Source organism: Phoca vitulina, unplaced genomic scaffold (assembly GCF_004348235.1).
Source record: "Phoca vitulina isolate PV1807 unplaced genomic scaffold, GSC_HSeal_1.0 scaffold34, whole genome shotgun sequence".
Classification (NCBI taxonomy): Eukaryota; Metazoa; Chordata; class Mammalia; order Carnivora; family Phocidae; genus Phoca; species Phoca vitulina.
In genome coordinates this window covers 7,522,698-7,548,475 of record NW_022589737.1, presented here as the reverse complement: position 1 = coordinate 7,548,475, position 25,778 = coordinate 7,522,698, and the positions used below count along the sequence as shown (strand labels likewise).

Below are 25,778 nucleotides of genomic sequence, written 5' to 3'. Positions count from 1 at the left end.
TGACCTTACCCACTTGGAAATAACTGAGAATTAAGAATTAGCCAGAAGTTTAATTTATACACTATATGGTAGGAATTGCCCATGCCTTGTTTTTTCCGAATATATACAATAATATGAAGGCATGTTGACAAAGGTGCATAACCCTGTATCTATCCAAACAATTAGTTAAAAATCACGTGTACCATGTAAACACACACACACACACACACACACACACACACATACATACACATTATTTGTATTCAAGAAGTTACAGGTAAATACAGGCATTCATAGGTATAAGTTATAAGATTGTGTGTAGATTTCTCTCTTAAATTGAATCATTTTACCTGCCCTAATTTGTTTAAAACCATCTTTTTTCCACTGTAAACACAAAGGAGAAATTCATCCAAACTGAATGTAAATATCCCAAGTTATGAATTAGTCTAGTTGGAATTAATGATGTTTCACTGTATTGGGGATCAGATATTCTTTGGAAAACAGTCATAAGCTGATCATGGAGAATATTTCTGCTCAGGGAGCTGTTTTAGACAAAATCCTCGATTTGGGGGTGGAGTTCTTGGTTTGTCATCCCAAAGCTCCTAATAATCACCATTATCCATCACCATAAAAAATGTGTCTTTGTGTAAACTTGGAAACCAGAACAATTTATAGCTATTTCAGGTTACCCACTCGCTTCCAGACACAAGCTATTCCCCAAACAGCTCTAGCTCAGCTACTCTGATGACAAGAGAATTTCTGAAGAATATTTCATGGAGATTTTTTAAATGTTTACAACAATGCAAATATTGATGTCTCAGCCAGTCAATATCAAAATTTATAGTCCTTCAATATAAACACTGAGCCAGGCTCCCTATTGGTCAATATTTGCACTCAGGTAAATAAATCTTTATACTGACTTCAGCAGATGTCAATAGCTACTTATTCCAGATAAGTAAAAGTAAAAACAGGAAACATTATTTATTTTTTGAGGTAAAATAGCAACTAGTTACATAAAGGCCCTGCGGCATTTCTGAAATATCAATATGTAGTTACTTTTGGCAATAAAGCATAACAGTATTATAAGATGTGGGCTTAAAGCATGCTGGTTGAAATTTTAAAAGTAGGAGTTAATAAAAATAAATTTCATCTATGTTATTAATATAACAGTGCTGTTTTTTAAGACTTGAAAGAATTCTCAGCTTTCTTGTGCTTTCATCATGAGTGAGGTTAATTTTTGATATTACTCATAACTATGAAAATTCACAAAGAGATATTCCTGAACCCTTCTTAGATTATGTGATTAACCTTTAATTCTAAACCTAAAAGAAAAATATGCACATGCTTGACCTCTATGTGAGTGACTACATACTGTCTAGTTGTCCTTTGGGCTTCTATGTTTCATACTTTGGATTAGGCTTCACAGAGGATTTCTGGGCATCAGGCTTCTGTATCTCTACATGCCTAGTAAGAATAAATCGGGTTTCCATTTATAAAAGAAGGTTCTCCTATAGTCCCTGTCCATTGGGTGAGCAAGGACCTTAATCATTTTATAGGACACAACAAACAGCTCCCAACTGAAAGTGAACCAATGTTTCTGTGTTATTTGCATAAGTAGAATTGTGAAAAAAAAATATATTTTTCAATTCTTTTCTTTTTGGTGGGCACCCTGTGATTTTTGTATGCACAAAATTTATTTACCTAGACACTGTCAGATGTTTACTTAAAAATAATAATATTACAGAGAAAAGTAGCAATGTTACTTCACTGTAAGAAGAGTTCCTGCAGGGCGCCTGGGTGGCTCAGTTGGTTAAGCGACTGCCTTCAGCTCAGGTCGTGATCCTGGAGTCCCGGGATCGAGTCCCACATCGGGCTCCCTGCTCAGCAGGGGGTCTGCTTCTCCCTCTGACCCTCTTCCCTCTCGTGCTCTCTGTCTCTCATTCTCTCTCAAATAAATAAATAAAAAATCTTTAAAAAAAAAAAAAAAAAAAAAAAAGAAGAGTTCCTGCACCCTTCAGGCTTGTGATTATGCTTTAGTAATTGGTGTGTGGACTAAAGAAATTAACCAGTCAAAATGTGGCCATGCTCTAAATTACCCCTGGTCACACCCAGAGTTGCTCCTTTATAGCTGGTAGCAGAATTCAGTGACTAAACGAGTGATACTCTGTGGTGGTGTGGCATTGTTAAAACAACATATATCAAATGAAATTAAATGAAGATTTATGCCCATTATAAAAATGTCTACAGTGCAATGGAGGCAGAGTAGAGAGAGAGAGAGAGAGAATAAAGTTGCTAAAAGTGAAATGTCATTTGTCTTAAGCCTGGTTTTCCTGCAGAGTCTTTGTAGCCTGTGGGCAATGATAGCCAACTCTGTAGAATGGTGGAGAACTCATATTTGTTGCTTTGAAATCTGGGTGTGGTCTATATAACCCAAAGCAAATAGAGGCAAATTTAAGAGAATGTACCTAAGGAAGACTATTAGAACAGCATGAAGCCTGGGAGACTCTGCAGGTGTCCTCTAGGGGTGTTCAGTTTTGTGTAGCCCAAAACACAAAGAGCTGGGCTCCCAGGTAATGTGGATGGCGTAGATGGCACATGTTGGGAGAGGCCTGGAATTTCATGATGCTACATTACTATTTTTTCTTTAGGATATGGATGTCAACAACCTTTAAGGTAAATCAAGAGAGTTTTAACAGCAAACTTCAAATTTACTTACTTGCATCATGTAAATCCCAATTCTGGCCCTAGGTGCACAGAAGACTTTCTCTAATGACCCCAGCTGAGACCCATGGAATGCAGGCACATTTCTTCTCAACAACCTCTTAACACACTAGTGAACACCTACAATAGCTCATTGTTTTTTACTTGAAAACTCAACACAGATTTTTTGCGTATCTGCCAGGAGCTAGAGACAGACTATGAATGAAGTCCTGTTTACTTGACAACACTGATTGACATGTAGCAGGGGACACTAGGCACTATTTGTTAATAGAATGAATAATCAAGAAATCACTGAGGCAGAATTCTCACATTAAGAGACTTACAGATTCAGGAGAGTTCTGTAATACAACCATTATAACACACTAGGATATTTTATACTGGAGGAGGTATGTAGAGGAAACAATAGAATCAGAGCATTATATCTAGAAGTCTCAGAGTTCTTGCAGCCGTTAATTTTGGTGGGTTTGTGTATGTGTGTGGGTAAGAGGAGTTTTTTATCAGGGAAATATTTATGGAAGAGGTAACACTTATATTGAGATTTTATTTATTTACTTATTTATTTTTGAGATTTTAAAAGGCCAAATATAAACAAAGAGCCTAGGAGGCAGGGGGGCAGGGAAAGGATTCCAGGAAATTGGAATAGCATGTGCAAAGGCTCAGAGACATAAAAGAAGACAGTATTTTTAAAAAATATTTTATTTATTCATTTGAGAGGGAGAGAGAGAGAGAGAGAGAGAGAGAGAGAGAGCATGAGTGGGGGAGGGGCAGAGGGCGAGGGAGATGGAGAAGTAGACTCCCCACTGAGCATGGAGCCCAATACGGGGCTCAATCCTAGGACCTTGAGATCATGACCTGAGCCGAAGTCAGAGGCTTAACCGACTGAGCCACCCAGGTGCCCCAAAAGAACAGTATTTTAAGATATATTTATAAATAAATTGTTGATTCCAGGGCTTAAAGTGAAATAGTGGAAAGAATGATGAGCATTTAGTGTGGACATTTGTGCAGTCATCTACACTGACAAACAAAAAGGTTTTAGGATATTCCTGAGGAACATGGGAAACCATTTGCAAAATCTGAGAAAGAGAAGAACAGAGTCATATGCATGTACTATAGATAGTGCCCTCTACTAGCAGAATGGGAGATAAAATAGAGAAGCGCACATCTAAAAGACAAAAAGATTAGTAAGAGAAATACTGAATGATCCTGGTAAGAGATAACATGTGCCCCAACCAGGTAGTGGGGGTGGTCATGGAGAGAAATTAATGTATTGAAAGGATATTTAGCAGGACTGGAAGTGCTTCTATGGGTCTTGGACTTGGAAACTGAAAGGATAAAAAGAAGAAATCTAAGTTAAACTTACAATTTTCTGTCTGAGGCAATAGGACAGTGGTGTTGTTCCCTGTAGTAAAGAATCCAAGAAACAAATGATGGATTCCACTTGGAAAGTATAAGTTTAAAGTAAGTTTAAAGTGTTGTAAGGCATTAAAATGAGAATGTCTTTTACATGGTTAGATATTTGGATTTGAAGCTCAGGAGGGAAGCCCGAGCTATACAGACCTGCTTGGTTGGTTGTGTATTGCAGCTACATATTGGTGGTAGTTACAGCTGGCGTCTGGAATGAGATAAAAGGATAAAGTGTGGAATGAAAAGAGGAAAAGATCCATGTCAGTCCCACCCTGGAGATCACTGTCATTTCAGTAGTAAGTGGAGAAAGAGCCCACACTAAGGTTAAGAAAGAAATTTCAATGAGGAAAGAGAATCCTGAGAGTGTTAACAAGGCTAAGGCAGAAGTGTTTTCCACAGATCTCTGGACAATGTCTCCATGTCACATTGACTTTGACAATCCGCTCAATGAGGGGCGGAGTCAATGATGCCTTCTTATATCTGGGTGGGATTGTATTACAACTTTACTTGTTCTGTAGGAACCAGCTGCCCTACTGTGAGGGAGCCCAAACATGGCCATTCAGAGAGACCACGTGTAGCTGTCTGGCTGACATCCTGGTAAAGGTCTCAGCCAACAGTCAATATAAACAATTACACAGATGAGTGAGGATACCTTGAGGTGATTCCACCCCCCACCCCCAGCTGTCTAGTCAACCCTGATTTCAGGTCTTCCCAATCAAAGAGCTGAGGCAAGCTGTCCCCATGAGGGTCTGTCCAAACCCCTGACTCAAGGTGTCTTTGAGTATAATAAAATGGTTGGTTTACACCACTAAGCTTGAGGGTGGTTTCTTAGCTAAGTAGAACAGAGGCAAAGCAAAGGAATGGAAAACCAAAAGAAATAGTGAGCAGTCTATAAACACTACAAAAGGTAGCAGACAGTGGAAATAAGGTGAGGAGGTGTCTATTAGATTTGGCAACTAGACAACCCATGGTGGTCTGAGTTTCTCCCAGTGCAGTGGTGAGTTCAGAAGTCAAACCCTGGTGAGGTAAGCAGTGAACGTGGCCCAAGGAAGATGAGGCAATGAAAGCGGACTGCTCTTTCTACAAAGAGCAAATCTTTCAGTGACTGAAAATTTTGTCAGTTTGTCAGTACCAATATCTTTTATAGTTCTCAATAATCTGTATTGGAAAATTAATTGTCAAATACGCTTTTCATTTCTTAGAAGTCAGAAAATAAAAATCCCCCAACCAAAATTTACCTATTTGTTTCAAAATTTTAGGGTGAGTGATTGATATTTCTAAAAAACTTTTAAAAAATTAAAAATAAATTAATTAAAGATAAAAATAAATTAAAAAGACTTTTAAATATGGTATACCTAGCAGCAAACTTTTACAATGATCAATATTCTGAGAACCTCACTTTAGTTACTGTTATTGTTTGCTGGAATATTTTAAAGTATTCCCCAGACATTACATCATTTTCTCTAGAAATACTTCAGAATATATCCCTAAGAAGTAATGCTTTTGATATTACATTACCAAATACAATTATGCATTTGACAAAATTAATAATAACCCCTTACAGTAATTGAGTTTTGATTCAAGTAATCTAAAAACCTATTTTTTTTGAGAACCTACTGTGTTAGACATTGGGCAATGAGCTAAGAGATTTGAGTGAAGAAGAAAGGCAGGTTAGAGGAAAAACTGCAAAAGATGTCAAGTCCTTCTTTAGATACCACAATATCATCTTTCAATTATTTTTATCATCATGAATAAAGGTCTTATCCTTCAGTCCCTGGTCATCTCATCCTTACACAGCATGTGCTATGGTCTTATCTCTTGTTTGAGAGAAATACACTCTTAGAAAAATATCGAGCAATGGTAAAGTTATTAAGTCATAAGTCAGTTGAAAAAGTAAATAATAAATTAATAATGAGAGAATGAATGTCTTCCACCTTCAATAAGACACAAGGCAAGAATAATGTGTCAGGGGTCCCTAAGACCACTCTCACACTCAGGGGTTCACTAGAACTCACAAAACTCAGCATGGAGCTGTGCTCATGGCTGAGATTTATTACAGAGACGTAGTAAGGATATACAGCTGAGTCATAAGGGACAAAGACACAGGCAGAGTCTAGAGGAATCCATATGAAGCTTCCCTATGCTCTTTCCCTCCCATGAGGGGTCACTTGAAACACAGTCTTTCCCCAAGCAGTGAATATACAGCAACATGTGTGTCATGTTTCCACTTAAGGACACCCATTAGAGACTCAGTGCCCAAGGTTTTAATTATGGGCTGGACATGTAGGCACCATCTGGCTATTATGTACCAAAATTCCAGACTCCCAAAAGGAAAGTAGGTATGCAGCATAAAACTCATTGTACAAACAGTCTAGGCACAGTTAGGGAAAGTTTTATTAAGTATAGGAACTATTTACCCATCAAGAAGAAGAGTAAACTGGGCGCCTGGGTGGCTCAGTTGGTTGAGCGACTGCCTTCGGCTCAGGTCATGATCCTGGAGTCCCGGGATCGAGTCTCACATCGGCCTCCCTGCTCAGCAGGGAGTCTGCTTCTCCCTCTGACCCTCCCCCCTCTCATGTGCTCTCTCTCTCTCTCTCTCATTCTCTCTCTCAAATAAATAAATAAAATCTTTAAAAAAAAAAAAGAAGAGTAAACTAAACTGAAAGCAAGCACAAGGGAGAAAATAATAAAGAATCTAGCAGATGTTAATGAAATAGGGAATAGAAATCAATAGAGAAAGTCAACAAAAGTATATATTTGTTCTTTGATAAGCCTTTAGAAAGCATGACCAAGAAAACAGAGAGAAAGGACTCAAATTATTAAAATTAGGTACGAAAGAGGAGCCAACATCACAGGAAAAAAAAAAGACCAATAAGGAATACTATGAATAATTCTATGCAAATAAAATAAGTAACATGTGAAGTGAACAGATCCACACAAAGATATAAACTATTAAAACGGACTCACTTTGTTTCTCAGAGTCCACAGTCTCTCATGGTTCATCTCCCCCTCCGATTCCCCCCCTTCATTTTTCCCTTCCTACTATCTTCTTTTTTTTAAAACATCAATCAATCAATCAATCAATCAATAAAACTGACTCACAAAGAGTTAAAAAATCTGAATAGATCTACAACAAATAAAAATATTAAATGAGTAACTAAAATTTTACTCAAAAAGAAAGGCTAAGCCTACAGGGCTTTGCCAGTGAATCTACCAAACATTTAAAAAATTCATAAATTCTTCACAAATTCTTCAAAAAAGAAAAGAAAAAAAAGAAGAGCACTTCCCAACTCATTGTATGTGGCCAGTATTACCCTGATTCCAAAACCAGACAAACGTATCACAAAAAAAGAAAGCTGTAGACGAATATCTCTCACAAGTATAGATGTGGAAATCCTCAACAAGAAATGCAAGCAATGGAAATCCAGAAGCATGTAAAAATGATTATACATTATGAACAAATGAGATTTATACCAGGAATGCAAGATTTATTCAATATCTGAACTCAATTAATGTAATATACCAAATCAACAGAATAAAGCACAAAAAATGCATGATCATCTCAATAGATCAGAAAAAGTATTTGACAAAATCCAATACTCCTTCCTGATAAAACCACTCAACAGACTAGAAATAGAAGGGAACTTCCACAACTTAATTAAGTGGATCTATGAAAGACCCACAGCTTGCATTAAACTTAATTGTAAAAGACTCAATGCTTTCCCCTTCTTCTTCACACCATTAGCCATGAAGAAAATGCAAATCATAATCACAATGAGATAATACTTCATGTCCACTAAGATGGCTATCATCAAAAAGATGGATAATAGCAAGTGTTGGTGTGGACATTGAAAAGTGGAACCCTCATGCACTGGGGTAAGAATGTAAAATGATGCAGTGACCTTGGGAAACAGTCTGGTAGTGTCTCAAAAAGTGAAACATAGGACTACCCTATGAACCAGCAATTCCACTCCTAGGTATATACCCCAAGAGGAATGAATATATTCACACAAAAACTCACATAAGAAAGAGCACAGCTGCATTATTTGCAATAGCCAAAAAATGCAAACAACCTAAATGCCCATAAACTGGTGAAAGGATAAATAACACATGGGATCCCCATACAATGGTATGTTGCTCCATCATGAAGAGGAATGAAGTACTGCTAAATGTCAAAACATGGGTGAACTTTGAGACCATTTTGCTAAGTCAATGAAGGCAACAACAAAAAAAATCCCATCTTAACACCATTTATATGAAATATACCAAATAAGTCATTCTATAAGGACAGAAAGTAGATTACTGGTTGCCTAGGGCTGAAGGCAGGTAAGGGAGTGGGCTGATATGAAGACAGATTTCTAAAGAATAGTCTCTTTTGGAGGGCAATACAAATTTTCTAAACTTATATTGCATAACAAAAAATGGATACTTGTACAACCCTGTGACTATATCAAAAACCACTAACTAGTACACATTTAAGTGGGTGAACTGTGAGCCTTGTTAATTATATTTCAATAATGCTGACAATTGTATTTATTTTAATTTATTATATTTTATATTATATTTTAATCAAATAATTAATTGTGACACCAAAAATCTATGACACACTTCCAAATAGCTAAGATGTGGATCAAATGGAAGGCTCATATATTTTTGGTAGTAAAGTGGTTCAACTACTTTGAAAAACTATCTTGAGGGGCGCCCGGGTGGCTCAGTCAGTCAAACGGCTGCCTTCGGCTCAGGTCATGATCCCAGGGTCCTGGGATCAAGCCCCGCATCAGGCTCTCTGTTCAGTGGGGAGCCTGCTTCTCCCTCTCCCTCTCCCTGCTGCTCCCCCAGCTTGTGCTCCCCCCCTCTGTCAAATAAATAAATAAAATCTTAAAAAAAAAAAAGAAAGAAAAACTGTCTTGATATGTCTTGTAAAGTTTAACATACACCTAGCATGTGACACAGGCTTCTAGTCCTTGGTGTTTATCTAAGGGAACAAAAATACATACTTGTTAAAAGATATGTATACAAATGTTCAGAACAGTCTTATTTATAATAGTCTGAAACTAGAAATAACCTAAATGTTCTTCAACAAATGAATGGGTAAAATATTACGGTAAAATAATACAATGGAATGCTACATGCAACAACATGGATATATCTCCCAAACATCAAGCTAAGTGAAGGAAGCCTCATTCAAAAGAATACAGACTGCATGATTTCGTGTACATGCAATTTTATCTCTACTTACAGAAATCACATCAATTGTTGCCTGGGGCTGAGTGCCGGGGAGAGAGTGGTTGTACAGGACCATGAAGAACCTTCTTGGTAGATGGAAAGGTGGTGGTTACATGACTACATACAATCTGTCAAAAGCCATCAACCTTAAAATGTTTGAATTTCACTGTATGTAGATTATAGGTCAGTAAAGTTGATTTCAGGAAAACAAATCCCTTCATGAAGTAAATCGCCCATCTCTCAGATGTTTTCTCGGGACTTGCTTCCAATTAATAGGATTTTGGTACTGTTTTTAAATTGTTTTTTTATTTATTTACATTTATTTATTTAAATTTTTTAAATTGTTGGCTTGCCAGGACCCCCAGGTCACAGAATGACCATGCTTTCTCACCTTCCTTGCTCAGCAGCGTTATGCTGGTAATCCCAGTACAGCATTGTGTGATGCAGAGAGGAATCTTGATTAAATTCTGCCTATATCATTTATGAGCTGTGCAATTTTTGGTATAAATCCTGGCCTGTAAAATACCTATTCTACAGGGTCGTTGCACAGATTGAACTATATAAGGCCTATATAACTATCTGCCATATCGGATGGGATTGCTACAACTAAGGGTTTTATTAACACAAGTCTACACAGAGAAGTACCACACTCCACTGAAATATTTGCCATTTTTAGTGGGGTAGATGTTGCAGTGGTCTCCTGGCCCAGGAGGTATGCCAGCCTGCAGGTTAGAGCTTGTCCCATCCTGTTTCCATCCAGACTCAAAGTGAAGATTTAATTACCTTTGGTTACTAATTTAGAAAACAAAAACCAAAAAACAAATCACTAGTATTGCTCTCTCTCCTTCACTCCAGATCTTCAGATCCGCAGTGGAACATAAGTCTAAATGGAAGACAAATTCTCAAGCACATAAAACAGCCGGTAGCTTTTCCTTACTTTATTTCTTGTGCTGTTGTGTGTCCTCGACTTCTGTATTTCAGAGCAATATCTTATCCTTCCTCCTGAGTTTTCGCTCTTCGCTTCACACAGCAGCCACCCTTACATTTAATTCAACTGGACACATGGAGTCAGCCTGCAGATTCAATTTTATCCGCACCCCCTGCCCCCCCCCCGCCCCACAACACACACCCTCTGTGTTGTTTTTGCTCTGGAATACAGGGGATAAAAGCATCAGGAGGAATGGAAATTGAGATGATCCTTTGATTATGTCTGAGGCTGAGCTATCACAACTGCCCATGTCTGGATGATCACTTCAGGTCACTCAGAAATATAGCCGGCTTTCCCTGACCTTCGCCAGGTCCCTGACCTTTGCCAGACCCCTGACCCAGGTTCAACATTATTTCTTTGCTGCTAGAGATGTTATTAACAATCTCACTATCCTCTCAGCAAACTGGACCCTTCTTTCTTTCTCTCTCTCTCTTCCTTCCTTCCTTCCTTCCTCCTTTCCTCCCTCCCTCCCTCCCTCCCTCCCTCCCTCTCCCCACCCCCTTTTCTTTTTTTTAACTATGAAATTCATATTAGCCCAGACTGGCTTTAAAAACAGTGCAGGATTAGGGCACCTGGGTGGCTCAGTTGGTTAAGGATCTGCCTCTGATTCAGGTCATGACCCCAGGGTCCTGGGATCAAGCCCTGCATCTGGCTCCCTGCTGAGCAGGGAGCCTGCTTCTCCCTCTCCCTCTGCCCCTCCCCCAGCTAGTGCTCTCTCTCTCTCTGCTCTCTCGCTCTCAAATAAATAAAATCTTTAAAAAAATCTTTAAATAAAACAGTACAGTTTTATCCTAAATTCCTCTCTCCATCCTAAAGACATGTGCGTGTGCACACACATACATACACACATACACACTTGAATTAGTAATCACCACCATTAGCCAAGCCTAAACATATGGTCAGCCTCTTCTCTCACCAAACAAGATCCTATGCCAATCTCCTAAAACAAAAATAAAACATGATGCAGGAGGTGTTTGATTATTATATGTGTGCTGCTAAATTTTTATTGAACTGTTCATAGAGTCTGAATTCCTCATTTGAAAAATGAGGATAATATCTACTTTGCATGTTTGTGATATAGATTAAGATAACATAATAATGTACATTTAACCCACACAGTACCTGGCACGAAGGGATAGTCGATACACTTTCCTTTTCTTTTTAGTTACACAGATCTACTTTAGGTTTGTGATCATTAAGAAAATACAGGCTCCAAAAGTTTACCTTATAAGACGCACCTTGTTGGAACCAGGTCCTTTGTACGTATGTATCTCCTACATCACACTGGCACAGAACTTTGGACATTGTAAGCACTTGATAAATATTTATTAAATTCATGATTTGGTAAAAATGTAGGTATGAATCCTTGGGTTAAGATCCTAAGATCCAGTGTCTGACTTTCAAGAGATTTGTGCCTAAATGAGCCAAGGGGGACAGAATGTTCTTGGTGATGTGTTTGATTATCTTTCCCATATATTAGTTTCTTTCCTGAATGTTGAAGAAAACACCCACTTGGACTCCATGGGGAGGCTTCATAGATAAGGTATGATTTCCCTTGAGTTTTTAAGTGAAGAGAAAAATAAGCATCTGGACAAAGTTAGGATGAAAATTTGTTCCAAGGAAATACGTAAAATGAGGACTTGGGCATGTGTTTAGAACCTACTGAATGTGGGTAAAGACAGTGTGAGTGAACGGGATTATGTAAATTCCAGTAGATTTAAGGAGAGTGGTATAACCAAAGGGTGAGAAATGTGTATATCTAAATGATAACTTGTCTTCCAATGATCTTTACAATATTTTAGCAGCAGCATCTAAGTAACCAGCTATAATATATTACACTGTGTTTTTCAAATTAATTGATTTTGTGCTCCCAGACTGTACATCCAGGCTTTCATCTACTGAATCTTTGCTATGAGACTAAACGAGATTTCATAAGGAGAACTACTTTGATCTAACTACTCCGGGGAAAGGAAATACCCTATATACATATAAGATACTGCCTGTCCTTATTACAAGTTGCTAGCACATGAAAAGTGTGATAAATGATGAGTGCCCCCCCCCCCAATCTTGCCTCTTAAGTTACCTGAGCATGATGTGGGATGTTTTCATCACAATTTCACATGCCGACATTCCTTGATGAGGACTAACAACCCTGAATGTTTGTACTCTCTAAAAAGATCGTTCGGGGGTGCCTGGGTGACTCAGTTGTTTAAGCGTCTGCCTTCGGCTCAGGTTATGATCTCAGGGTCCTGGGATCAAGCCCCACATTGGGCTCCCTGCTCGGCGGGGAGCCTGCTTCTCCTTCTCCCCCTCCCCCTGCTTGTATTCTCTCTCTGTCAAATAAATACATAAAATCTTTAAAAAAATAAAATAAAAAGATCATTTGGTTTCAAATGAAACATTTACAGTCAAACTCTATTAATGGACTTCTCTGGTTCAGATTTTAACTAAGTCATTCAACCATTACATATGCTTATTCCAAAACAGGTGACTATAACCCACCTACACACACACCCATAGCTTTCCTCTCTGTAACATTTCCCACCCGACCCCTAACTGTCATGAGCATATTAGATCTATATTACTGACAAAAATAGGAAATCCAGAAGTCAAAAATAGGAAATCAGAAAGGTCTAGGGCACCTGGATTCCCTTTCCACCACCATGTCTAAATAGCTATAAAACCTCCTTCAAATCACATAATCCTTCCAGCCTTCGAGTTCTCTATCTTTAATACTTAGATCATGCTGCCATCTCAGAGGAAGAGATTAAAGGCCTCTCTCCTCATTTCATGTGGCTTCCGTTTGGCCCTGATAGAGTGATCTTCATGTGAAATATTTGGAGGGTTCTCCAAATGGAGGATGGGGGATGGGACTCACTTTCTACTCACCCCGGGTTGCTTTGGCTAAATGTTGTGCTTTTAGCAACAGTGACCTTAGCCTGGGCGACCCTGTTCTGTGGCCATGGGGGCCCCTGCTACGACAGCCCCAGGCACCCACACAACACGGGAATGACAGGAGGGATGACTGCTCTGCCTGCATCCTGGCCAGACTGCCTCTGGGGAGTTGCTGGCTTCCTGGGAGACTGGGTAACACAGCCAGAGATGTGGGGAGTTAATGTCCCGTGGGGTGGGCTTCAGCCAGTGAAGACTGGCCATGAGAAGGGGCCAGCTGATAAATCATTGTCTCAGTTCTGGTGTTTCATAGGACTCTCCTGAGTCATCCCAGGGACTATGCAAAGGGTTGCACTTGCTTCTCCTCCTTTTCTGCTTTGCTTCACGTTCGTCCTACTTCTTCCTTCCTTCGGATTGTTTCCCTGAATAAGGATCTGGCAGGTAAGATTTTGGCCCAAGGCTCTTTCCCATGAACCCTGCACCAAGATGGATGGAGAATCCTAACAGCATTCTTAGGTGGGAAAGAGCTGCAGCTGGAGCCCACCACCTAAATTTGAGATCCAAATCTGCCACTTGCTTAAATATTTCTTTAAACACTTACCCCCACCTCAGGTTCCTTATCTGCAAAATGGGGATAATAAGAATGCATACCTCATTCCAGTTGTTATCACAATTGAAGGAGTTACTACATGTACACTGATATACAGTGAGACCCTATGTCAGCAGCTGTTCTCACTACCATCATTGTCAGAATCGTCACTATTATTTATGTGCTTCATTTGATCCTCTCCTGTCATGTTCCCTGCTTCTTGCCAGGCTTTCAATAAATTCTGTGGGCCTCCAAATTCTTGACACTCTACTCTCTTTTGCCTATGTTATTCAGAATCAGTGCAGGTTTTTGTTTGTTGTTTTGTTTCGTTTTGTTTTTTGCAAGCAAAGAATCTTAGCTGGTACAACTCAATTACTAGTTAGGGTTCATGAAGTCATGGAGAGTTTAGGTGGTTTCTGGGCAAAGTCAGAGCAGATCTGATGCCCCCTTTGAGCCGGGAAAGAACTTTAGCCTGTCAGAGAAGTTAGGTAATTTACCTAAAATCACACAGCTGAGAAATGGCAGAGCCAGGAGTAAAACCTAGGTTTGCCTACTTCTGTAATCTAAGTAAATCTAGACCTAGATTTGCCTACAGAAGTTGCCCTTTCAACCACCCTTGAAGTTTTTGAAGTTTATAACTTCTTAATAAAAATATCTGACTTTTCTCAAGCGATAGTTATGCTTCACATGCCTCAGATGTGTAATTTTATTTGTCAGAATGATCATAGGAGCTAAGAGTAGATTCTAGTGTCACAGTAATGGAAAGACAAATATGACCAGGGAAGTTAACTTGTCCCATCCCCACAGCTAGTCTGCAGTGGAGCTGATATGTTAACCGATTTTTTTTGGACTGTCAGTATATAATCAGTTAGGTATAGGGCTGCCTGGACTGAAGTTTGGAAGAGAAGTTTCTCCCTTTGCCTGCTACCCCCCTCCCCACTTTGCTTCTTAGCAGCCCATGCAGAGTGACATTTGTAACTCCTGCCATCTCACAATGACTGCCCTCCTAGAGAAGAAACAGCTGGGGATTATAAATATCAGGGCAAAAAAATGATGCCACAAAGGGTCCATGACCACTCCTTAATTAATGGGACAACCTGAAATACCTGGCACATCGCCCTGTTCTCCATACCTGTATCCACATACTTATGACTTCCCAGGGGGTCCTGGGGGGCAGTCTGGGACTGTGGGCAAGGCTGTGGCCCCAGTTACAAACCTAAAGGGGCCTGCACATCCCTCCAGGGGTGGAACAGAAGGAATGGTGGTAAATACAAGGAGCAGCTGCTTGAGGGAGCCTTCGGCAGTTATGTCTATTGGATAAATTGCAGACCTGAGTAATGAGATAATAAAGTTGAAAGCACTTGGGAAGTAAAAGTGCTATGTAAATATAAGGTACCTCTGTCTTCCATGTGACGTGCCTGGGAGGATCTCTTCTTATTTTAATTCATTCACTTCTTTATGTCTTGCCTTTTTTTCTTAAAGGGATTTAAGATGGTTTACCAAGTACACAATACAGTATATATGTGTGTGAAAGCCTGCCTAAGCAAAACACGGCATGTGATGAAGTCATAAAGGAAAAGATTGACAGATTTTATTGCCTACAAATCTAAAACTCTTGTATGACAAATGACACCATAAAATAAAGTAAAAGGCACGAGACAGACCAGGAGGGATATTGGCATATTGGTAACCTTTATAACAAAGGGTTAACATCTATGAGATATATATATATATATATATATATATATATATATATATATATATATAGTACTTCCACAAATCGATTTTAAAAATGATAATCCAATGGAAAAATGGATGAAAAACATGGACAAGCAATTCACAGAAGAAATACAAATACCCAATAAACATATGAAATATGAAAAAAAAATATGCACGGTAACTTCCCTAGTAACAGGGATATGTGAATTCAAGTGAGGTGCAATTTCTTGCTGATCAAATTGGCAGAAATGTAAACCATTGAGAGTATTTCTTCTGAGCCAAAGGGTGGGAAAATGGGCACTTCCACATGTTGGCAAGATTGCTCATTGACATAACACTTTTGGGGGATAATCTAGCTGGAAATATATAACATTTTCAAATGAACATGTCCTGTGATCAAGCAAGTCCATTTTAGTAATTCAGCCTATGGAAATACTCATATATATATATATATAGATAGATAGATATAGATATATACACACATATTTGTATGAGGTGATTCAGGGAAGTACTCTTGGAAAGAGTGAAACACTAGAAATGGCTATTGCAAAATTTAATAAATTACAAATGACAATCTGGTCATATCATGGATTATGCAGTGCCACACTGAATGCCATTTAGCTATGTAGATGCAAGTAAAAATTATAAGACTTATTGTTAAGTTTGCAACATGTAGTTTTAGAGGTCTGAGAACAGTAGAATCCCATTTATGCATGATTTGTGTGTTATGTATGCACATATGTATCAACGTATAGAAAATTTTCCAGAAGGATAGTCACTAAATTGTAAACAGGGATGGATGAGGGTTTTTGTTAATTAAACAAATATTAATTGAGCACTCATTACATGCCAAACCCTATACTGGGCATTAGGGATAGATTAGTGAATAAAACAGACAAAAGTTTTGCCCTCAGGGAGGTGACACCTTAAAGTGGGGAGACAGATAAATAAAGTAAATACAAAAATATACAGTACAGAAATAATGATACATGCCAAGAGGCAAGGAAAGACAGTAGGATAGCAGTTCTGTGATGGAAGGGTAAATTGATACAGGAAGCTCAGAAAAGATCTACAGAGGTGACATTTGAGACAAAAACTAAAGAAAATGAGGAAGTGAGCCATGTAGATATCTGGGGAAGGACTATTTCATGAAGTAACAGCAAGTACAAAGGCCCTGGGGCAGGATCTGCATGGTACATCCGAAGAACACACAGGGAGGAAATATGGATGGAACAGAATGTTCCGAGAGAAGAGATGGAGGAAATAAAGCCAGGGAGATCATGCAGGTTTGTTCTCTAAATGAGATGGGAGACCACTGCAGGATTTGGTGCCGTGGAGTGACAAAATGTAGCTTTAGTAAGATCACTCTGGGTGCTGTGCCACTAACAGGATGAATCAGGGCCGAGGGGTGGCAGGCTGTTATTAGGCTACTGCAAAATATCCAGGCAGGAGAAGAGAATGCGTTGGACCAGGTAGGCATTAAGTAAGTACCAGTTTCCTGTCCCTTAACAAGAGAATACCACATTCTCTAATTTGAATTCTATGAGATTCCTAATGATCCATGATGTTATGCTTCCACCACAAAATAAAAGATAAACCTCTTAGGATGAACTCTATCCTTTTAGTGTTGGCACCCAAAAAGGGCAGCAATAGACTGAATTAGCAGGAGCCTTGACTATGACATGCTGGGGATGGGAGGAGATGGGAGCTGGGGGGAAGGAGCTGAGAAAAGTGACAGACAAGTCCAGGGCAGAAAGGGGATGGAATCTGCAATCACAGGTTAAGTCCAAGAGGAGGGGTGGCAACCCAGGAGACATCCAGAGAGAGAAGCAGGGAGAGAACGGCAGGGGCTGGGCTTTGGAGAGGAAAGAACAGTCACGTTCAAGGTGAGGAGCATTCTGGGCATTGGGCCAACTGAGCATCGGCCAGAGGCAATCCCTCAGCACAATGTCCGGCAGGTCCCTCTTTCCCCGGGACTTCAGACCAAAGAGTGCCGAGAACTCCCAGGGACCCAGCACATGGAGGAGAAGGGACAGGGGCCTGGGCAGGTGGCAGGTTTGCATATGTGGGACACATTGGGAGGCTGCTGATGAAGAAATCCATTGGGCTATGACTGGGGGGGGGGGGCTGTCCTCCAGAAACACCCCGAAAGGGTTTTTTTTCCCCCCCCCCCCCCCCCCCCCCCCCCCCCCCCCCGCTATGGCCAGCTATAGACACTCTGCAGGTGGGGAGGCAGTAGGTGGAGGTCAAAGGGACAGAATGCTGAGTGCTCACTGCACATGCCTGGGTGGGCTTTGATCTGGGTTAAAGCCCACCAATTTGAAGCTTCTCCACCCAGTCGCAGCCTTATTAATGGGTACCCCAGAGAGCAAGGCCGGGACTCTGCAGCTGTCGGTAGATTCAACTCAGTCACTTTAGTTTCCAGTTTAGAGTTCCTGAAATGTTCCTGAAAAGATTCAACTCAGTCACTAAGAGTTTCCAGTTTAGAGTTCCTGAAGTTTCTGCACTGTGACTAGTCAAACACGATCTCCCTGCTTTCTCCCTTCCTCCACTCAAAATATTTATACTCATTTCTTTCCTTGAAATCTACCTGCTCCCGTTCTATTAAAACTGCTCGGACGGCAGCTGCTATCCAACCGAAGCCCCAAACCCCTCTATTCTCTATCAAGGTCTGTGCCCCCACGGCCTTCCACCATCCAATCTCCAATCTTAAAAGCACCTCAGAGATGTTGCTTTTAAATGAGGCCTTCGAATGTGGGCGGTTTGAACCCCCACAGAACATTTAACCCATTCTGACCAAACACAGAAGAAGATCCCGGGTTTTCCCTCTTTCTGGGTGCTTCCCTCTTGCCCGGTTGCTCTACCAGACCCTCCAAAGTATCATAAGCCCCACGGCAGGGAGGAGTGGGTGGTTCCCCCCGCCACAGTGCTGGGAGTGAGTTTCGAGGGGCACCAGGCGGACTCATACCTGGGTGTATCATTACCACCCTGCCTCTAGGGGTGAGGAGATGAGTATCTGAAGGCTCTTGAGAGCTTGTTTGGAAGTTCCAGCAGGTAAATGAAGCTACCTGTACTTTCTTGGTTAAAGAATAGTTGTCTCAATGGAAAGCCCACCTGTTTCTACAGATAAAGCTGGTGGCAATGGCTTAGTGCACCAGGCCGACTAATGAAATGATCAAATCGTCTCCCCCGCCTTGTCTAGTTAACAGATATGCCCACAACCATGAAGCTAAAATGAGGAGAGCCAGGGAGTGAACCCAAACCCTCAGGCTCCTAGGCATAAACTCTATCCATGACACCATTCCCATATAAGCTGCAATGGCTCTTGCCTTCCTTTCCTAAAGAAGGTAAGCCTACAAGTGGTGTTCAGGAGGAAATGAGGACAAGACTCCTATAAACCACTTTCCAAACCAGGCTGAGGATTGTGACTTGCTGATTCTGGGACACATTTGAACAGAAGGTTCCCTGGTGTTCTATTGCCAACACCTAAAAACTCAGCTGTGTGTCAGGCCATGCCCTGGAGACAAAGGGCTTTCCCATCTGGTGACCCTCTTTTGCGGCAGGTCTTCAGTCAAAACCAGTCAGTTTGGCCAGATTGTGAATAAAACCATTTTTTGAAATATTTTATAATCTAGTTGTGCCAACTACAGACAAGTCTAATCTGAGGATACAGATTTATACCAGATTTTCTGCTCAACACTATTGAGTACCATACCACAGATTTGTATGGCCATCTTTTATTCATCTTCTGGTTTCTGTAGCTTTAAATTTAAATCATTCACATTTTGAAGCCACTTTGTCTAAAATAAAACTGTAAATTTTTCTTAAAGATGAACAAACAAAATTAAATATCTGCATGGTGATACAAAAGGAGAGCAGGATGTTTTAAGAAGGATATTACCATAAGAGTCAAACTCCAAGCTTCTAGTTTTGCTTCTGCTACTAATTAGCTGTGTGACTTTGAGAAATTCACTTAACCTCTCTGAACTTGTGTTCTCTCATCTTAAAAAAAAAGCGGGGGGAGGATTAGACTGTGTGATGTTTTAAATTCTTTCCAGATTAAACATGCAATTTACCTCTGGCACTCACTGATCATGGAGGAAAGGACTGCCTACTTAACCCAGTTTTCAGTTTGAGTTTAGGGTCTGGATGAGTTCTAGGCAAAGCAGAGAATCGCCATCTCTCCCCGGTAACCTAGTCACAAAATACCCCCCATATTTTCTCAGGGCACATCTCCCATGCTCCCCCTGGCAAATCCTTTCGTCAACTGATTCTACACAAAACTCTCAAAACTGCTGACTTATTATTTACTATTGACTTATTAGTGACCAACCAAAGGACTGTTTTATGGTTGTTCCTCAGTGTCAACTTTCTAATCCCTGGTTTCCATGTTTTCTTTATTTTCATCTGAGCCTCTCACTGAGCCTACATCCTGCCCCACGGTCTTCTCTCCTTTAAGTTTATGCTATGGAATTTAACTCTTTATAATATTAATCCCATCAAAACTTACATTCACATTTACGATGGCAACTGTTCTAAAGGCATGACTGTACTAGGAAATCATGTATCTGGGGGGACAGATATTATAGATGTAATATTCTTACATATCATCTGCCCCTCCCCACACCAGCTTCCCTATAAAACAGTGATTTCCCAAAGGGGTGGGAGGCATGGAGTGTGATCAGTGCTTACATCATATTCACAAAGTGATGGTCAATATTTCTACCAGTTAAATCACTGCGGAGTCTATAAACAGGAATCGTAAACAGAACTGTTTTGAATTTTTACTGAATTGGACTATTTTGACTGCATTCAGCCAAACATCTGTTTGACTGTCACATGTATGTATGAAGGATGTCTGTCACTGTCTTATGGATAAACACTTGTTCACTATAATAATGTGATTATGGATTTTTGATAAAGCCATAGCATTATTCTGCTCACATGTGGTTCCCTGGTGCTTGTGCTGAGTGGAGGGGGTGGGTCTGATAAAAGACTCATTTTAGATCAGTGGTCTGTTTACACTGTGGCCCTTGGTCTTGCGCTGTGAGCTTTTCTTACTATGGCCAATGATCGCTGAAAGACAGCCCAAGATATCTAAGCGCAAACACTTAAGAAATACACAGACAGAGCCCAAGTTAGGATAGTGCACTGGCAGAACACAGACCTGAGCCCGGGTGTTACTCAGCTACGAAAGGGCAGAAAACAGACACTGCCTGGGGTATCACATTCTGTTTGAAACATACAGGCAGTCCAACAACTGCCCAAACATTTGGCGACATTCAGGGATCCTCCAGAAGAAAATTGGAAAACTTATCAGGCACCTAACCCAATGCCTCATAATATTTTATCTAAGCCTGACTCTGGACTTGAGGAAAGTGCACAATCACAGAGTGTAATGACCCACAGATGGATCACAGGGATAGAAGAGAGGAGGTCAGAGCAGAGAAAATCCACCCCTCAGTCCTAGGTCCTTTCCGCCAGACCAACAAAGAGCCTGGTATGCATTTCCATCTCCTGAAGCCAAAGACTGAGTTGTCTAGCCTGGGATCTAACTAGAGGGGTCCATGGGCTCCTCCTCTCCTAGAAGATGGAGTCATGCTATCTGTAGTCAGGAGCTCTGCCTGGGAAGGGTTGCGTTAGAAATGCCTGAGCAGCTGTCCACATGTTCTGTGCTGTCACAAAGTACAAATGTGTCTGGTGGTTAAGACTCTGCGGCTAAACCCACAGTGAATGCCAGCTCCATTATTATGGCAGGTGAGCAATCTATTAGGAAATCGAAGGCCCCTCCCTCATTATAGGAAAATAAATGAGCTGTGTCTCATGGGGAGCTAGGAGACGGAGGAGAAATTCTTTTATAAAGAGAAGCAATGGGCTTTGAAATCAGACAGATGTAGATTTGAATCCTGGCCCTGGTGCACACAAATTGGATGGCTTGAGGAATTGCTTTAAACTTCATTGAGGTTTCTCATCTGTAAAATGGGCAAAAATAATGCTTATCTTGTAGGAATGTGAGGCTTAAGAGACACCAAGTGACCAGAAGGGCCAGTCCTGTAAGTGACCTATAGTGAGGGTTTGGAAATGGTATGGCCAGTTCTCCAGGGGCCTGAGGTCTGAACTGCTCAGGAGGTGGAGGACCAGTCCCAGCGTTCTCCCCTGGTCCCCTTGCTGCCCCAGCACACCTCCCTTCTGCAGGGTGCTGCTCATGCTCAGCTGCACCTGCTCACGTTCTCACCCTCTGGGAGCACCATGCAACTTGGGCTGTTCCCAGGCCTCACAAAAGTCCTTTTCTCCCCAACTCCTCATTTCCTCTCTATAGCCAGGAGTGCTTGAGGATACAGTCAAAGCTTGGAGAGACTTAGACCCACCACAAGTTCTTCTTTTATTATTTCCTTCTTGCAAGGTGAGAGAGGACAACGTCTCAGAATGAAAGATTCTCCTCCATGCCCTCTCTCAGCAGAGGCCCTAATTCATTTTTCATGGCCCCTTGCAGTGACAAAAACTGCTGCTTTCTCTCTTGTAAGCGTGTTCCATGCAATAAGTCAAAGCTGATGTGCATTTTCCCCCTGGGTGCCAGAGCGCGCTTTGATTTAATTTGCCCTGTTGTTTGGCACAGAGCCTCTGCCAGTGAGTTTCTTCACAGACCTGGGGAGACAGGGCCCTGACAGCGATGGGGCGCAGTGACAGATGGGGTTCAGTGGGTAGTGTTTAAATACTTTGTTGCAATGATAAAAGAAACGTTGGAGAGTGACAGATGCTCCTGCAGAAAGTCAGCCAGACAAACACACACCGCCCGTTTGTGGGAGCTGAGGCCGTGACGACGACAACATGGGTCCGTAGGAGGCTTGCCCACTTTCATTCAGCTGGAGTCAGCAGGTGTCACAGGTGAGCTGTGGGCTTCAGAGACTTTGGTGGATGAACCCACCTTGGCCTCTCCTGTAGTCATGGAGGCCCATCTGGAGGGGCTTTGTATAGACACAAACATGCTGCATTTTTACCGCGTTCACACTCCCCACCTGCGACCATGCCGTGCCCGGTAGTACAGGCCCAGGAGAAAAACCAACACAGTAGGAGTCAGGCTGGATTCAGAAAGCATCCCTATTGAAGAATGACCTGGGGTAAAAATGATGTGGTGAGCCGTGAATGCACAGAAAGGCAAAAGGAGTCAGAAAAGCAGGCAGAGTTATGCAACGTAAAGGTGGAAAGCAACGGATTGGCTCTGCCAGATCATCCAGGCAAGCACACAGGTGACAGAAGCCCAATGCTGCAGTGGCCTGGAGCACTGATGACTTTAAGATCTGGTCAACTCGCTTTGCCTGCTAACTCTGTGATCACCAGCAGCCAGAGGGAAACACTGGACACCTGGCCCTATGGATTCCTAATGCTGTAGTAGTATTCATTACTGGGAGTCATTAGTGCTGTCTTCCTCAATGAATGGCTTCCACTGTGGCGTGGGAAAGAATACAAGGCAACAATCACATTGGAACCTTACTGCGTGTGCAAGAAAACATCACAGCAGATGATTACTGGGAACCCACCATACCCATGGCCTTGACAGAATTTTCCACATTTACCTTCTAGGATGAAGTGAGTGCAAATATGGTCCAGGGGAGAGAAGAGAAGGCGAGGGTGTTTTATTTTTGGTAGGGGAAGGTTCATTGAGTATGTTCAGTGTCTCTTATTCTTTGGTTTTAATTTTTTGGGCAGATTTGAGGGTGAGATGGACTTTCTAGAGAAGCATGGTAGAGGTGCACACTGGACACCGTCTTGTTGGTGGTGGAGGTGAGCTTAGAACAAAAGTAACAAGATGGCATCAGACCAGGGACGGGAAAGGCTGCCTGGAATGGAGAGGGGGCACCCAGCTGGGAACGCACAGCTGAGCAGAGAGGGCAGCAAATAGCACTGAGCCGTCTGCAGTCAGGAGTCAGCAGCTGAAAGCTGAAGGGGACTCAGGTGCCGCAGGAGACTGGAGGAGGCATGTCAGAAAGGAGTCTGTTGGCTTGCTTACCTGTTGCAAATTTAACAGCTGTGAAACTCACCACCCCCTCTGCCTCCTCTCTCCTGACTGGGCAGAGAGCTTCACTCTGAAAGGTGAATTGAGATTTGCCTCTTGGCATTTTCCGGATTTTGTTTTACAGCTAATCAAATAGGCATTAACCACCTGGGAGCCAAGAAGCTGCGTTCCCTCGAGCAGCTGAGTTACACCTTGACCTTCTGAGGGTACCAATGGAACACCGGCAGAGCCTCTTGTGGAGGAATCATTGAAAGCGTTTAATCAGGGCCATTTTTAGCAGTCTGGGACTCAAGCCTGTCATGTCATCATGTGAAAAAGAAGTTTGGGTTATAGTGAAGGCAGGCTAAAGAGAACGTGGATAAAAAGATAAAAGAAGAGTTAGTAAAGAAGGTCGGAGCAGAGCCAAAGGGACCAAAGACAACAACAAAAGGCAAGCTCCAATTCATCCTGACAAATGCCTGTTACTTTTGTGTCCTCACCTCCACATCGGGTTCCAGAAATGAGGCTGCAGTCCGTGGGCTGTGGTAGTGGCTGTCAGTGTGGCTGTCACAACTGGGAGGTGGGAGCTAGTGGCATGTAGTGAACAGAACGCAGGGATGCAGCTAAATATCATACACGGGACACCCCCCACACAGTACTAAGGACCACCAGGCCCCAAATGTCAATAGTGTTGAGGCTGACAATCCCCAGGTAATAGATCCAAGAGGAAGCCAGACGATGCTCACCCATCTGGAAACCCATCTAAATGCACTGGAGGAGGAAGTCCTGGTTCCCTTCAACCCACGAGCCACTGGCCTTTCTGTGGAACAAGGAAAATAGTAACAGAGGTCAGGAGAGATGGAGGGGCTCCCACACAAATGGCAGAGGGATGGGGAAGCATCTTGAGGCAAGAAATGGGTGTTCCTTATTTTTTTAACTTTTTTTTATTTTTTAAAGATTTCATTTACTCATTCGAAAGAGAGTGAGAGAGAGAGAGAGAGCATGAATGGTGGGGGAGCAGAGGGAGAGGGAGAAACAGACTCCTTGCAGAGCAGGGAGCCTGAATTGGGGCTCCATCCCAGGACCCCAAGATCATGACCTGAGCCCAAGACAGATGCCTAACCAACTGAGCCACCAAGGCGCTCCATGAAAAGGGTGTTCTTTAAAGGAAAAGTCAAAGCAGAAGAGTAATAGCATAAACAAAGGAAAAAGCAAATGAAGGGGGATGCGGAAAGAATAGCTAAGGGAAAAGGAGGGCAGCAGTGACTCGGGGAGGACACCATGGCAGACGTGTGAAGCAATACTATGAAGATGTCTGACGAGTTGGAGAGAGAGATAAAGTGTATTTACAGGGAGTGTGTCAGAGAGATGGTGAGGAGAATAAGATTGGTGTTCTCAGAAATATGGGGGGAGATGAGAAAAAATACAAAACAATAGCTCTAGACAAAGAGAGGAGGAGAAATCATACAAATAATAGCTAAAGCAAGTAAGAGACCAAAAAATAAAAACCAAGGAGAATTAAGAAAAGAAGGGTAAAGGCAGAGGGAAAGAAGCTTCCATGGGAAGAGACAGGGCAGAGAGGAACATGAGTCTACAGCCAGGAGCTGAGCTGAACACTGTCTGTCGGTGGCCCATGGTCAGCTTTATTTAGCAGCTCAAATCTAGGAGCTGTCAGTGGGCTGGGGGCAGGAGGACAGGAAAGAAAGGACACACTGTAACAATGAGGCTTTGGGCAGAGTCTGGAGTTGCATTCCTGGCCCTCCTTGGGTTCATGGCTAGACCTGCAAAGACTGTCTCATTTCTTCAGACTCTACATTTGAAGGGAATTCAGGAGAATCCTGGACAATAAGTAACTCAGCTCCTACTCTGCTCTGCACCAGTCACTGTGCTAGGCCCTCAGCAAGCACAGGTGAATAGGAGAGTCTTTGTTCTTGATGCCCTCTCATACATGGAATGAGCTATGTTGGTGGTGGTGATATGGGGGGGGGGGGCAGATCCTCATCTTCATTTTGCAAGTTGAACACTTGGGTAAATCTTAGCCTGATAAAAAGTTTTTGCTCATCTCAATGAGAGATGGGGGAGAAAGGGTTGCCATGGGTAAAAAGAACTCTCGACCAGGAACTAGGGTATTGGTGATGATCCCACTGACACTGACACCAGCTGGCCATGTGATCTTGGGCAGGACATTGCACCTTCTTCAGACTCAGCTTCCTCATTTGCAAATAGAAATGATAATTAGGGCTGGATAGTTTTTAGGTTTCTTTTTT

The 25,778-nt window shown here is 41.8% G+C and overlaps 1 protein-coding gene across 10 annotated transcripts in view; it reads right to left on the bottom strand.

Moving 5' to 3' along the window:
• Window positions 1-25,778, bottom strand: part of NTM (neurotrimin) — a 953,201-nt gene that overhangs the window by 44,195 nt on the left and 883,228 nt on the right. The window lies entirely within an intron of this gene.